At 37.1% G+C, this 16,474-nt stretch overlaps 1 long non-coding RNA gene across 1 annotated transcript; it reads right to left on the reverse strand.

Moving 5' to 3' along the window:
- Window positions 1-12,548: 12,548 nt before the first annotated feature.
- On the reverse strand, window positions 12,549-16,089 carry LOC125875587 (uncharacterized). The gene is made up of 3 exons (XR_007447445.1): window positions 15,709-16,089; window positions 14,733-15,270; window positions 12,549-12,736 (listed from the first exon to the last, which is right to left on the reverse strand). It is a non-coding gene; the product is annotated as an uncharacterized LOC125875587 (long non-coding RNA).
- Between the last annotated feature and the right edge of the window lie 385 nt (window positions 16,090-16,474).

Consider the following 16,474-nt stretch of genomic DNA (forward strand, 5'->3'; position numbering starts at 1 on the left):
AATATTTTTGTTACATTTAAGGACAAATGACCTTATTTGTGTAGCACCCCGTTTATTTAATGACCTAAGCTAGAGCCTAACGTGTAGTCTAGTAGCCTAATGAGTTAAAATGTAAGGTTAAGGTCCTAAAATAACTTCCCTAACTTGATACTAAGGTCCTAGTGCCTAAACGTCAAGGCATGGGTCCCACAAGGACCCCCCAAGGGTCATTGATTAGAGCCAAGGGGCTGCACTAAAGACTGCCAAAAAATAGCCTTATTCATGAGAGGCAACCTATGAGGCGTAGGTTAACTCACGCCCCGTAAGTGGGGGTCGTGAGTCAACACATGGTTTCCACCAAGGACCCCCCCCAAAATGTTTGCATAATCTAGACACAACTTCCAATTCGAGTGTCTACGATCGTACAATTGTAAATAACCCAACCGAATGGGTTGGGGTCGAATCCCAAGGGAGCGACTCCTGAAAATTAATGGTTAAGTGCGAAAATGCTAAAGTTACCCATAGCTAAAAACTTTATCGAATGAAAACATAACAAATTAAAGGGTTTGACACAAATATCAATTATCAATGGGGGGTTTGCAAACAAGTAACAACTAAAATAGTGTAATAATGAAAGATGCGATTATGGAGTTGGGAATCTTGGGATGTGACAGGAATACGGGATAAACTAGACTATCGGGTACATGATTTTGATAGTAAATCTATTGAACATTTGTGAATAGGCTAGATTATAGTGGGGTAAATTTTCTCTCTAGCAACTTACCCCGAAGCAACTCGGTTTCTCTCCAACACCGAAGTGCCGCTTTAAGCACAGCCTCCACCTTAGTCCATTCACTCTCTCGAGTTGAATGTGTGGGAGAAGGACTAGAATTCACTCTCTCGAGCTGAACCCAAGTCAATCCACTACCATTGGCTATCAAGTTAGTAGTCTTAGTTTTACGACCTATCTCTCGATCAAGCCGAAAACACTAAGATGAAATCATATTTGCCACTATAATATCATTAAGTTCATACACAACTACTAACTGAAATCACATTTAAACAACAAATAAACCATCAACAAACAAGACCCAATAGATAATTTAACCCATATTCACAAAATCACACCCCAAGAATTGGGGTTTTAGCTAGAGAAAAAGAGATAAAAATTGATACCAAAAGGTGTTACCATGAAATGGGTATGATAAATAAAGCCTTTAAACATGTCAAGGATGAAGATTCTTGAAGACCCGCTTCCAATTTCTTGGAGTTGAAACCCTTTGAATCTTCAAAGCTCAAGAACAATGTCTCCAAAAATGTAAAAATTGTTCTATTCTAAAGCTTAATCCTAAAACAGCTTGATACTAAGCTACAAATTTAAGCGTGTATTTATAGCTGTCAAAAAATGTGCTGCGAAGGATCCACTCGGCGATCCGCCCTTTGGTCTGGCACCTCGCCTTTTAGCTTTTGCATTCAGCATCTTCACGTTCTGAATCATTGGGCGATATGGTGATGCTTCGCGGAACTGCTCGGCAATTCGCCAACTGCTCTCTTTCCTAGCAGATTTGACCTTTTTCTTCGGGGCTTAGCACAACATTAGGCGAGATTGTAGGCCTTTCGTTGAATCACCTAATGGATTAGGCGATCGTCAAGTCGTCTTTTCTTCCTTCATTCAGCCACTTTGTTTCTTTTTGCTCGATAACATCCATGCTTTGTCTCTCAATTCTAATACCTAAAACTTAAGGATTTTCATCAGATATTAAGATAAAATATGCATTTGAGGAAACTAATTCTATCAAAATATAGCCCTAAATGAGTTCAAATTGTGGACTCATCAACACCCCCAACTTAGACTTTTGCTTGTCCTCAAGCAAACTCGAGTTCAACTATTCAAAAAGGGATGTCTCGGACAGCGCTACATAAGACTCAATCATGAATGCACTCGACAAGACTCACTATACTCATGCAAAGATCAATTGTGCACTCAAAGATTCAAGTTGTGACTCACCATTATCAAAGATCCTCAGGTTCACAATACTTGCTTAAAATACAAGTTCAAGCTCAACTAAAATGTTCAAATGCCCTCACACAAAGTATGATTCGATACTCACACAATGGTTCACAATTTAAAGCTTTGAAATCAGATGCAACACTCACACTCACAAAGAAGAACACAGTGCACGACTTCACCCTTAAGTTTGCCCGTATTTTCCAATTAACAATTGTTCCGGCTCACTCAAGATCAAAAAGGGCTTTTTAAGGCTTGTAATGGGGCTGAGTGTAAAGTTATTGTAATTTAGGCTCAGTGACTTTCATCCTTATGAAATGTGGTACTCACGATACTTCGTTTCCTCTTCCTTCATCATTTTCTTTAGTGCTCATAAGTTGTTGACACCCAATTTTGGACCTCCACAATATAAATTAACTATCGAGCTTCTTAAATTTCAAAACAATTGGAAATAATTGACTTTATAAATTCAAAATATTTTTTAAGATATTTTAAATAGTTTGGTCACTTGGTCACTTTTTATAATATTTTAAATGATAAACATATTTATATAGTTATCTATATAATTAGTATATTTTATAAATATTCAAAAAATCATCTCAAAAAAGATTTTTTGTTTTGCTTAAATACCTTACTAATTAGTTTAGTTATATAATAGTTTACACTTTTGAATTAATTAGTTTATTAAGTTAATTATTTTATTTCGTTAAAATTGAGAAGCTCCTTAATTAATTTATGAAAAATTCATCTTGTTTAAGTATTGACCAAATCCATCGACTAAATTCTAATTGAAATTCAATTGGCCATTAATGGCAATTTTAGCTGATTTCCTCAACCCCTTTACATGAACTATCCAGCCAGGCCCAATAACAACAATCACTAGGAGCTCATTATTCTTAACTACATTTTTAGCCAATTGTAATTCCCTTTCCAACAATACAACAACAACATATGTAATTCCCATCCCAATCCAATACGTATAGCAACACTAAACCGACAACCCAGCCCACTCCCTTTTCCTTGACCCGGCCCAAATCAGTCCAAAAAGAAACCCAGGAACAACTGTGCGTAGAAAGCACTAACACGTTAACATCACAACAGTTCCAAACGCTCACAGAACGACAGAGCAACGACAGATACAATACGTTAGTTCGTCATCTTAATCTTTTGCTCTACCAGTGAAATCGTTCAGCAGAGAGGCATGCATTTCTCCCCTTTCCCCTTTCGGAATGGGGCAAAAATCTCAGAAAAGGTATTGCTCCAAATTGGTGAAAGGGTTTTAGGAATTTGAATTTTTAATTGGTCCCCTTCTTATTGATTTATGTCTGTTTCCCCCCCACAATCTACCCTAATAATCCCCTATATATATTCTCTTCTTACTCTTGTTGAGGGGGACTTTTTGTTTTTCGTGCTGGAAGTTGGAAACTTAGAGTCAAAAGGGTGTCAGTCTTTTTTCTTAGTAAACGAAATTTTTACCTAAGAGATTGAGCGATTCTTCGGTGGGGAGCTTTTGGTCACTCTTCATTAACATATAGTTCTCCGGAGTTGTTGGTGGAAGAATCGTTGCTCCTCCAAGCTTGTAGCTGTCCCAGTTCTACTGCACATCTGAAGGTAGTATCCATTTTGCTTTGAACATATTTTGCTCGTAATGTGTTGCTCGTTTGACTCTCAGCTGTGTGAGCCTCTTATATTTTAGCATTATATTCTGGCATGCTTTTTGATTCCCTGTTGGTTGTAAATCACCGATGAAGCTCGTTTGAGACTCTATGGTTATTGTTTGTTTTCGTTTCGTTGCAGGTTTGATATTTTCCCCTCCCGAGTTCATGTTCTAGTTGTTGAATTTTTTTTTTTTTTGCTATTATCTTGACTGATGCGTTATAAAAGCTGTGGTTCGACTAGACATCTGAAGGTAGTATCCATTTCTCTTTGAACATATTTTGCTCGTAATGTGTTGCTCGTTTGACTCTCAACTGTGTGAGCCTCTTATATGTTAGCATTTTATTCTGGCATGCTTTTTGATTCCCTGTTGGTTGTAAATCAGCGATGAAGCTTGCTTGAGAGTCTATGGTTATTGTTTGTTTTCATTTCGTTGAAGGTTTGATGTTTTCCCCCTCCCGGTTCTGCTACACATCTGAAGGTAGTATCCATTTCGCTTTGAACATATTTTGCTCATAATGTGTTGCTCGTTTGACTCTCAACAGTGTGAGCCTCTTATATGTTAGCATTTTATTCTGGCATGCTTTTTGATTCCCTGTTGGTTGTAAATTAGCGATGAAGCTTGCTTGAGAGTCTATGGTTATTGTTTGTTTTCGTTTCGTTGAAGGTTTGATGTTTTCCCCCTCCCTAGTTCATGTTCTAGTTGTTTATTTTTTTTCTGCTATTATCTCGACTGATGGGTTATGAAAGCTGTGGTTCGATAGTGAATCTGGAAATCATCTTTCATTGATGGTTTCGACTTTGTCCTCTTTGTTCTTACTTTTTGGCCAGTAATCTGCTTATCTTGTAGGTCTTAACGTACAGTGATTTGTGCCTCCTATCCTCTTTCCTTGTCTCTAAAAGATTTCTATTGTGGTTAGCTTTGTCTAAGTTTATTACTTTATTTTATTACGAGTTTTTTGTCGTGCTTACATATCGACTACCCTGTTTGCTTCTACTTCGTCTAGTTGAATTCAAGGGATAATATACTCCACTGATTTTATATTTTTTATTTATTTATTTATTTATTTTTTACAGCCAAATGTCTCTTTGTTTGTTTTTACTATTAAATTGCCATATGGAGATCTTATATTTAATCCAAGGTGTTTGTTTGCTGTAAAGGGGGAAGTGACTCTTTATTTGCTAATTGTGTACTTCCAATTGTCTGTCTTGTTATCTAACATTTGTTTACATGTCTTGCTTTGCTTAAAATATATATTGTTGGGTTCCCTTGAATGCATGCTTTCGTATATAAATTATGTTAAGCTTATTATAATGCTTTGTTGCTCTTCTGGGTTAATCTCAAAATCAGAATAGTCTAGCCTTTGAAGCAATTAACCATGGACCTTGTTTTCTTGCTCCTTTAAATATTAAAATCTTCTCGTGCTTAAATAATATTTGGTTCCATTTGGGTTGAAAACTGTGTGTGAATTAGTCTTCTTGTTAGTATGTATTAATTATTTTCTCTTTTTTTTTCTTGCATGAACCTTTGTGAGAGTCCATTGGACTCCTTCATATTTTTGTGCATTTCATCTTGAGCCAAAGAGGCTTGATCTTGTTCCTCCCGAGTCAAAAACCGAAGTACAGGTGCAATGAGTAGATTTTAGGTCCTAAAAACCCCCAAAAGGGATAGTATGCAATATGTATACTGCCGTATACACTGATATACATGGCAAAAATATCGATACACAGGTTCAAAAAATGAACTGCAGGATGCAGGTGTCAAAACAGACTGTCTACACTCCATATAGAGTCTGATATACACGAGAACGGGTCAAAACATGGCTTATACACAACGGTATACGCCAAATGTATACACAAAATTTCAAGTGTAAAAAGGGGCGAAAATGGGCTGAAACCCATCAGCAGGCCCACTCTTAGAATTTAGGACAGATTTGGGCCAAGAATTTGAATTTGGGCAAAGGGCCCAAATTTGACATTTTCTTCTCACTTTTATTTATTTATCGTTGTGTTGACTAACCTTGCTTGTTTTGTTGTTACGGATAATTTAATTAAATTCCCAAGAATGGTCATTTCTTTTTATTTTTCAAACTAAGGTATACATATTGTATTACTTAGTTTTTATTTTAATATCAATTTTGTTGACGTTTTATGAACTATTCCCCTTTAGAAAATTCTTCTTTAGTTCATTCCTTAAGATAAATAAAATGATAAAAATAATAATAATAATTAATAAATAAGTTAAAATAAATAAGTTTTTTTTTCTTTACTTAATTAAAATTTTAAAAAATAAGTTAAAATAAATGAGTTCTTTTACTTAGTTAAAATTTCAAAAAATTAGTTAAATGAATGAGTTTTCATTTACTTAGTTAAAATTTCAAAATTTGTCAAAATCATTTTTCGTCAAATCACTGGTCAACCGCGGGTTCCGAGGGCCTAACACCTTCTCGGAATGTATATTGAACTTCGAAACCTTTTATTGTCAATTGGTTTTATCTGTTTAAGTCTTTTGAAAACCTTGTAGTTTTTTCTTGATTTTTACTAAAAAATTAAGTGGCGACTCTATTCTTTGGAGATTCGATTTCTCTTAAACCATAAGTTTAATCGATTTTTTGAAAACTCAGTCATTTTTCTTTCATAAATACTTTTAAATAATATAGAAATGATGACTCTGCTGGGAATTTAATTAAGTTCTAACCATAATATTTGACTTATCTGATTGATTGTTATTAACTATTGAAGTGTTTGTTTGCACTAAACGGTTTAAATTTTTAACTGTCATTGCATTTCATGGTATATTTCCTTGTATGTATAGTATATTATTAAAGACGGTTTCTGCATAATCGCAGCTGGACTTTTTATACTCGACCCTTTTCCGGAAGGATCGGCGATTTATTGGTACGTCATGCGTCCAATGGTTGTCGTGAATTCCAGCCTAAGTTGTCCACTTGGGTTCTCGGTCCTTCAAAGCCACTCTTAGTCAACTAGCATAGAGCGAAACCAAATCCTAATTTTTAGTGCATTTTGAACTAGGCTGACCCAACACCCAAGGCGTGTTGGGCAAATTAGAAGCCCACCTTGTGTCTATTTGGCCCATTTGCCAATAAAAAGACAATCATACTTATGTGTTTTAATTGAAGGATGTATGTGTCATTTTAAAACCAATCAATTATCAAGTAGGGGTGGGGGTTAACTTACCTTTGTGTTTGTTTTTCTTGTAGGATGAATCCAACATTTGAGCTGTTGAGAACCCGAATGGTGACTATACCTGATCCTTACCTCCAAGTTTTGTGGAAATTTATGAACAAGGAAGATAATAAGAAAGTTCAAAGACACATAGGCCATCTCCCGTCATTAATGAAAATGGTGGCTTACCCCGACTTGATTGGAACGATGGTGAATTTTGGGACATCGACAACATGGTATTTCGATTTGTGGAAGTAGAGTTGACCCCGACTATAGATGAAGTTCTTGCAAGTTACGAGAGCATCGGCATGTGCAACAAGAGGAAACACCAACCCGATACTGATCTTCTCTTTTCAAAAGTATGGGATTTTGCCGAAATCATAGAAAAATTGTCACTCATCAAAGCTGAATGGATGGACAGGCTTCCCGGGTCAAGTATTCCACTTCAAAAGTTGTATTATCTATTCGAACGCGCAAGAGCTTACGAAAAGTTCAAAGAAGAGTTTGTTTCGGAAGAAAAACGGAAGGAAACACGTCCCCTCACTTTTGCGATATGCCTACTTGGGACAATGTCTTTCCCCAAGGACCAAACTACACCATTCATCCAAGTGTAGTAATGGTCGCTCACGCTATTTTCAATGTAGTAGAGTACGGGTCCGCAAGAAAATACTACAGTTTGGCTCCCATGATCCTTGCCGACATTTACAAGGCATTGGATAGATGTAAAAGTGGCACACGTTTCTTTCAAGGGTGCAACCCGATACTTCAATGGTGGATCAGACACATGGTCAAAGCTCATGATCCAACAGAACCAGATCCCTTGGAAAGACCAAACAGACTCAAAATTCACGATTGGTGGGTGCAACGTAATCATTTCAACATGACTGGAGGCCAAGAGTTTTGGTACCCGAGACTTCAGGGTTTGAGAGAGGAAAATGTGTAGTGGTCGATCTAATGCTTGGTAGTAACAAAACAAATTGTGATCCGAAGTGGAAAGGCCCCCTACTTGATATTTACTGGGTTGAGAGGAACATGGCCATATGCTCCTTCTGAGTACTTAGACAGCTAAGAGGGAAACAAGAACTTCCTCAGATCGAAGACATGAGAAGATTTGTGACGGATCATGAAAATGGTGAAGTTGCTTTTACTAAAAAGATGCTTCAATTATGGAAGACTCGAAGGGTGTTGAGTGAGCTGGTGCCAAATAAGTTTCGTCCGGAATGTTCTAAGGATTACAAAGAATGGTTAAAGAAAAGTGTCACTGGAACTATCGAACCCGGTCCAAACGGTCCCCATATTAGTGTAGATGTTGGAGCCAAGCATCAAATCCAACTTCATCAACTCCAAGAGAAGTTTGATAGGAATGAGTTAGAGCATCAAGTCGACACTCGGAAGATGCCAAAGTCATAGCTCAGTTGAAGGAAGAGCTATAAAATCCAGGCAATGTATGTCAGAATTAGATAAAAACATGGAGCAACAAATTCAGTCGGTCGAGAGGTTCAAATATCAAGAAGGGGCTCGGTTGGCAAGAGATCACCTATGGGCGAACAAATATGCTATGTGGGAAGAGGTCAGCAAAGCCAAGAGGAGCAGACTTGGTGAAAGATCAGGATGAGCTTGGAGTTTGTTATCATCCCCTGCGTGGGATTGCTTTATTTGTACTTTATCTTGTAATTTGTTTTCGAACTCTTTTTCCCAATTTTATGTTTGTCAAACATTTTTGAATGCTATTAATGAAATATTTTGGGGATAATGAATTGGCTTTAAAAGACATATACATCTTACCCTTGGCACAAAAGGGTCACATGCATGTTTAGGACGCGATATTTGTATGTTTACTTGTGTGCTTTAACTTTTTATGTGGTACGTTGCTTTGAATGAGGACATCCTTAGCCCACTCCTTTTCAAAATTCCAAAAATTCCTACAATATTAAATACAAGTCACTACCAAAATGTTCGACCAAAATTCGATGAGTCTTGAGTTTCTCAGCCAGAAATAAAATCCCAATACCAAATCCTAAAATATTACTCTATCATCTCAGGAAAGGTGAAATTGCTGCTAAGATGGAAAAAGGCAAGGGTATCGACATAGAGCTAACTGAGAAGGATTTGAGGATGGAATTGCAGCGGCTCAGGCAAGAGATTCAAGAAACCAGAGAAAGGAGAATAGAAGTGGAGTTTGCCACCGCGGTCGCACGAGCAACAAATGCAGTGCTAGACGCGGAATTGGCAGCAAAGATGACAAAATGCAATGTTATAAGTAAAAAGACAGTTGTTGTGCGGAAGGAACATGACGTCTTCAAGAATGATATAACTATGAGACTTCATAAGATACGCGGGAAATGCTCTTTCTTCAATCAAGAAGCCTATAGTGGTCCCGAAGACACTCACCCTGGAGCTACTGAAGAAGATGCCGATGAGGAAATTATCTATATGCCTCCCTTCCTGGGACGTCTGAAAGCAGGAGACATAAAGATCATTCTCCCAGCTTATGAGCGGACATATAGCGTGGGGGAAAGAGTCGTGTCGTGTGCTCTCATTTACGAGCACCTTAAGGCGTCAGGTATGCTGAAGCCTCTCGAAAGAACCACTTTTGGGTTTGGGCATGAAAGCTCTCAAAAGGCATGTGCCTACCACCCAAACCAAAGAGGACACACTATAGAGGAATGTGTGGAGCTTAAGGCAGCAATCCGCAACCTGATCAACATTGGGGAGATCCCGTATATGTGGGGTGAGAACACCGTTCTTACCTGTGACCAATCAGAGCCCAATATGCCGGTCACTAAGCACACTTTGTTTAATTGTCACTACTTCACGCCTTTCAAGAAAACGTTGCTGGATATCTACAGTATGTTAGTTCAAAAAGGAGTCTTGGCCTCTACTAGAAAGGATGACGAAGCAATCGATCCCATTGGAATTGAGATTTGGAAACCCTGCCCTTATCATGATGCCATAGATCATAACATTGGAAGGTGCCTCAGGTTTCTCTATGATGTGGAATCCCTCGTCAACATGGGAAAGATTCAAGTTGAGTTTGTCCCCCGTGGCTAATATGGCAGTCTGAGGAAGGAACTTTGATGAAGGCACCATCTATCTTTTAGGAAGCTTTAGTATCTGTTTATCACTTTCCTTGTAATCACCAGAAATGAATGAATGAAAATGAAAATTTCTTTGTATTCGAACTACGTAGGGCCTGAATTCTCCTTGGGAGATATGTAGGCAGCCTTTCAAGGCCCAGCCCTATCTTTTTCAAATTGTTTTTCCCCCTCTTTCATTCTACAAAGAAACATTAAGTTCAGATCAACAGATGCCAGAAGATGCAGCAAGAAGACCTTAGCTCAATGCAATTTAGCCTTTCTGAGTCGCTAGCCCCAAAATAAAATGAGCAAATTCCTGCTTGTTCAAAAAATCAGTCTCCTTTACTCGTGGGTTAACGTGTCCTCAAACAAAGCAACTTTTATATGTTTATCTGCTTCTATGTGATATCTTGCATTATTCATCCAAAACTAATACTGACAGATTTGTCTTTGAGTTGTTTTTCTCTGAAAGTAGTTAGAACTGATATGTGTTGATACACTGGCCGATCATCCTTATTTCACTAGATCTAAATGTCCTACAGATTCCTTCCTTAGTCAAAGTTCACAAAAGGGAAAAGCAGCAATGGGTGACAACAACGAAGAAACCAACCTTACTAATGTCATGGTGGCTCAGCCCGCCCTTGCTGATCAGAATGAACTAATCCTGCAGTTGATGCAACAAATTGCTGAGATGAGGGTCGAGATGCAGAGAAAATAAGATTTGCCTCCTCCAATTTTTTATGTCAACGCTCAATCAGACGGAAGACCTCCAGATCAAATTCCCCCTCCTAACGTGGAACAAGCTCAAAACCCGTCTTCAAGTCCTGCTCGTAATCCCTCCATCATTGACCTTACCACCCAAAACCCTCATTACACCTCAGCCTCTTATAAAACACCACCCCTCCTTAAAATACCAACCTCCAAGCACCACTCCCTCCCCCCAATGCAAACCACCGAACTGGCCTACCCCTTCACAGCCAAAACGCTAACCCACACATTTCTCTCCTTCACCAAAACCAGTATACCAACCCCCAGACTTTTCCCCAAAACTATCACGTCCCTTTAAATGGCCAGAGTCCCTCTATTGCTCCGCCACTATCGCAAAAAGCCGCTTTCCAAATACCAGTCCCCAACGAGCATGACGCCCATGGTTCGGAGCTAGACCACTATGAGGAGAGGGAGAGAGAGTGGAGGTCAAAGGAAGAGACTGCCAAGATAGATATGAAGGAGGAAATTAGAAAAGCCATGAAGGAGTTGAACTGCGTTCCTGAGGTCGCCGGGTTGAGTTATGAAGACCTGTGCATTCATCCAAATTTGGACCTCCCAGAAGGGTTCAAGGTGCCAAAATTCGACATCTTCGGAGGAACGGGGAACCCCTTAGCACACCTAAGGGCCTACTGTGACCAACTTATGGGAGTTGGGAGAGACGAAGCTTTGTTAATGCCACTTTTTAGCCGAAGTTTGAGCAGAGAGGCTCTAGAATGGTTTACGTCTCATGAAACGAGACAGTGGTCTAGCTGGAACGCTCTGGCTAAGGAATTCATCGAACGATTCTCCTACAATGTGGAGATCGTTCCTGGTCATTACTCCTTGGAGAAGATGAAGCAGAAGCCGACTGAAAGTTACAGAGAATTGGCATATAGATGGCGAAATGAGGCAGCTAGAGTTAGACCTCCTATGTCAGAAAAGGAAATTGTCGAAGTGTTTGTGCGGGTGCAGGAGCTCGAATATTATGATAGAATTATATTGATCGTTGAAGCAAAAGTTACTGAGATAGTCAAGGTAGGTGAGACTATCGAAGATGGATTGAGAACCAGGAAGATTGCCCGTGTTGCTGCCTCACCCGGATCTTCGGGCTTGTTGAAGAAGAAAAGAGATTAACTGCAGCAGGATATATTCATCCAGTGGGGCCTAAGCCAGTTGACACTAGCTTAAAGTTTTACAGACCTAATCAGAGGTGCGCGTATCACTCCAAGAGTGTTGGACATGTTATCGAGGACTTTATCAACCTGAAGCATAAGATCCAAGACCTGATTGACCAGAATATGGTCTCACTACACCATTTTAGGCCTACAGCCACCCCGGTAAAGTGTAGCCTAACCTAGCAAAATGTGTGGCCTTTGATAAAAGGCCACACTTTTTGACTTTAAGCAACACTTTTTAAGGGGTGGACTAAAGGAGCGTAACCTTTGACATTAGACCACACTTTTGAAGTGTCGCCAAAGTAGCAACACTTAAAAAGCGTGGCCAAAGAGGTATAAAGGCCACGCTTTGGAGTATTTCATTAGCAACACTTTTATCTGATTATACTACACTTAAAAGTGTTACCTTTGCGTTGTTATTGGTTACACTTTAAAAGTGTAGCCTTTTATATCTCACCTACAACAACACTTATAAAGTGTAACTTTTCTTATGTACAAGATAAAATTTATAAACAATAAGCCACACTTTCGAAGTGTTGCAATGCTGTGTAGAATTTTTGCAGCCACAATTTAGACACACTACAATAAAATTTAGTCTGCATATAATTAATAATCACAATTAAATATATATATATATATATATATATATAAGTGATATAAAGCACAAAATTAGCTTATAAATAATTCGAAAGTATAAATTTCAAATTAAATAAACTTCGAGAACATGTCCCATACATATAGAAAGCAATTGCTTAAAGATCTCTACTAGCAATACATACATTCCACAAAATCAAATGTATTCAAACAACATTTATGATAATATATAGTACAAAACTCTTTATCGTTCACTACAATAGATCTAGTTTACTTCTGTCCTCTATTCATCAAATTCAATCAACGGTATTTTCCTGCACATTCAAAAGTAAATTATAAGTTAGAGAATCATGTATTTCATATTCTCACTATATTGTTCAATTCCCAACCCCTTCACAGTTAAATGATCCCCAAACATGTACAAAAACTATAAAATCTTGGAGAAAACAATAGGGCATGTATTCCAAGACTGTCACAGTAGGCAAATATGAATGATAAAATAAATCTTGGAGAAAACAGTAGGCAAACAGTTAAATGATCCCAAACATGTACAAAGCAGACCCAATATGAATGATAAAATCTGGAAGAAAATAATAGGCAAACATACAAATGCATAAAAAACATGTACTAAGTTCATCACAAACATGGGAATTTCTTTACTGCCGTATTATCAAATTAAGGAAGGGTTTATACATTCTCTTGGGGAAATGAAACTAAACTTGGTCATCAAACTAAGCAAACTGATCTGGAACCCCGTCCATTATTAGGCACATTAGAAAATATTCCAATGGTGCAAATTGCAGCAGGATATTGCTCATTGTGTCACATTTTATCATAGAAGGACAATGGAATGAAACTTTGGTAAGCCAACATGCCCCACCACTACTAATTCCCCTTATTCTTAACACCAAATAGCAATTGCAAGGAGGGGAGAATTGTTACTTTTGGAAGAGAACCTGCAGTTTGTTCTTGTTGTAGCAAACTTGGAACATATTCAATTGATCACGTCTTTGTGTCTGGGCACTTTGCCAATTATATCTGGAAATTCTTTTTCAGATTCCCTGGGCATTACTCACAGACACATTCCTCTAGAAGAACAAGTGATGTGCAAAATATAGAGGCAAAAAGTCTAGCAGTGCAAGAGTCAAATTCCTGGTTTTTAAAGATACTAGCAGACTCCGTATGACAGTCTATCCCTACATAAATTGGTCTTGAAGGTATGGTGAGTTCTGTTGCAAATATATAGTAGATTGTGGACGCAAAGATCGCAAGCTACAAAGGAGATTAAGAAGTTGCTGATAAAAAATTACATATCTGAAAAAAAATTCACCACTAATCCTCTTTTTCTCATATGTTTTATTAGAGAGGAATAAGGAGCATAGTTACAAGTAAATAAATGACTAAAAGGAGTATTTAGCCCAGTTCAGCTCTTATACAAAGTGTTAATCTAAAACTAGGATGCTAACAATGTGTAGAATTTATCCAACACTAGGGATAAGGCTCAACATTGACAAAAAAAGTGTTATTTAACCTTCCATGTTCAAAAATTATGAAGACAGGGTGGTCTTCATCTAAAGTAGGCAAGCAAAACAAAATTATAAGTGCTCATGATGTTTAGTCCAACTCGAAAACGTGACAACACATATCTCTATTAGTTTAAAAGGGCCGTAGACTACTTATGATCCATAAACATCTTCCAAACACATAGTCGACCAAAATAGAATTAAAACACCACTGCCCACTCAGTTAACTATTGTTAAAGGTTTCTAAAACATATATGATACTCGTCCATATAATAAACTATTCAATTTAACACTATTTAGGTTGAATGGATGCTCAAAACATGTTCAAATCCCCCATGTTTTTCAGTTCATGCCACTTACCTTTACTTAAGTAACTATTCGTTCCAAGTAATTTAAATTTACTCGAGACATACATGAAAATTACTAAGTTTAAATAATTAAATATAAGTAGACCTAAGTTAGAATAAGATATACTCAAACATTCATATTTTTCTTTAATTATTGATCACAAATAGTACTTCCTGTAATTTATTGTGAGAGCTTATTGAAACCTTTAAAACAGAAAATACTACCATAACAAGTACATGCACATGTAGAACATAAATGACAACAAAAGAGAAACTCAAACTAAAATTAATCAAGATAATCACTTTGCTCAAACCCTTTTATTTACTGTCAACTATTTTTTTTCACACAACACCATTCAATAAAAAAAAAATGAAAACAAGCAAGAACAAGAATTTGAAACACTCTTGGTTAAAGATAAGCAATAGAGTTGCCATGTTACCTTGGATAAGTCGGAGCACTAGTCCATGCATAGTTAACTGAGCCATTGAAGATATGAAAGAAATGAGCAACAATTTTCTAATTATGTGCATATAAATCCATATGCTCTCAGCCTGCAACCTAGACGAAGAGCCTTTGCTATAGTTTCAAAGAAAACCTTTACACACAACTCTTGGGAAGGACTTGAAAAGTAGCACTTCATGATAAGATAAACTATGACATAAGAAACTAGTAATACATGTAAATAGAAGAATCAATCACGTTCCTCTACCCTTAGAGGAGATGAAAAATGTCAATGGTGACCAAAATATACATTTTTATGAACAAACATTAGCATTTAAGAGTATGCTTACCTTGATTACCATCTTGTCAATCTTACATATATCAACATATTCGACAAAATAATGATAAGATACCACACGCAAAATACCATCGTCTCCTCCTACACTAACCAGCAACTGAGGAAAGAAGAATCAACTTAAAGTTTGCATACAAGTCACAGGAACAAACCACATCAGTAGTAGTAGGTCATTATACACCTGTAAATATAAAATATCACTCACTTCATACATACACAAGGGCAAAATTGACTTAATATGTGCTGAAATACGGTAACGAAAATATACAAACATGTCTTTTGGACATTCTGCGATTTACAAGGGGCAAACAAATTAAGCTAGTTTTTGTTAGAAATCTGATAATAAATTGGATTAGTACATTAGTAATCTTGATAGTTCAATGTGTACGTGAATAGATTATTCATATGGAGATATGATTATTGAGGTAACTCAATTACAAATTCATAATTGATTTTTAACACGCAAATTTGTTCTTTTTTGAATAATAGTAATACAAAAAGTTACTGAAATATGTATACAAGATTATCTACAAATAAAATATACGAAAAGACAAAATGATTTGTCCTAAGATATTTTAGAACTTGAACTTGAAGTGTACTAAAGGATTTTCGATTGTACCTCAACTTGGGGAGCTGGAGCTTCTGGCTTAGAGAATTCAACTTCTGTTGCATTTATTGCTTCGATTTTTGGTGCATTCAATGCCTCTATTTCTGGTGCTACAACTAAAGCTTGTAAACCATAAACTTCTGGTGCAGTTGGTGCCTCGGTTACTGAAGTTTGGACTACTTTCATGGGCTTAAGCTTGTTGATATAGTAGCTAAGTGATGGTCCCGATTACTCCACTATTTGTATCGGAGAAGGCGAGTTTTTCCCAACTTGAAGGAGAATCAATGAACTAGCTGCACCAGAGATTAAGCTTATTCAGCTGCAATAGCTACGGTGTTCTCTGCTGCATCGGGTCAGGTACCTTCTATTCTAGAGCTTATAACACTTTCTGCTATGTAACTGCAGGTTGTTGCAAAATTAAACAACATCAACAACTTTGATAAAATAACTGGTTTCCAAATAGTAATATTCCATCTTAAAAAGTATCAAATGAGGATGACAATTCTTTATGATATTGCCAAAAACACCTATGATTAATGAACTCAGTTTTATATACAAGTCTGTAACCATTGAAATATTTATATCATCTAGAAAAACATGTGTACCTCATAAATAAAAGACGGACAAATAACAACATATCAATAAATTCCAAAAAAATAAATTTACATTTTTCTTATAATATTTTGATTCCTTTCAACCACCACCAACATACTCTGTATAATCTCATTAGCGAATCTACAATGAATATTGTTTATGCAGACCTTATAGGTAACCACTT

Source organism: Solanum stenotomum, chromosome 9 (genome assembly GCF_019186545.1).
Source record: "Solanum stenotomum isolate F172 chromosome 9, ASM1918654v1, whole genome shotgun sequence".
In the NCBI taxonomy this organism is placed as follows: Eukaryota; Viridiplantae; Streptophyta; class Magnoliopsida; order Solanales; family Solanaceae; genus Solanum; species Solanum stenotomum.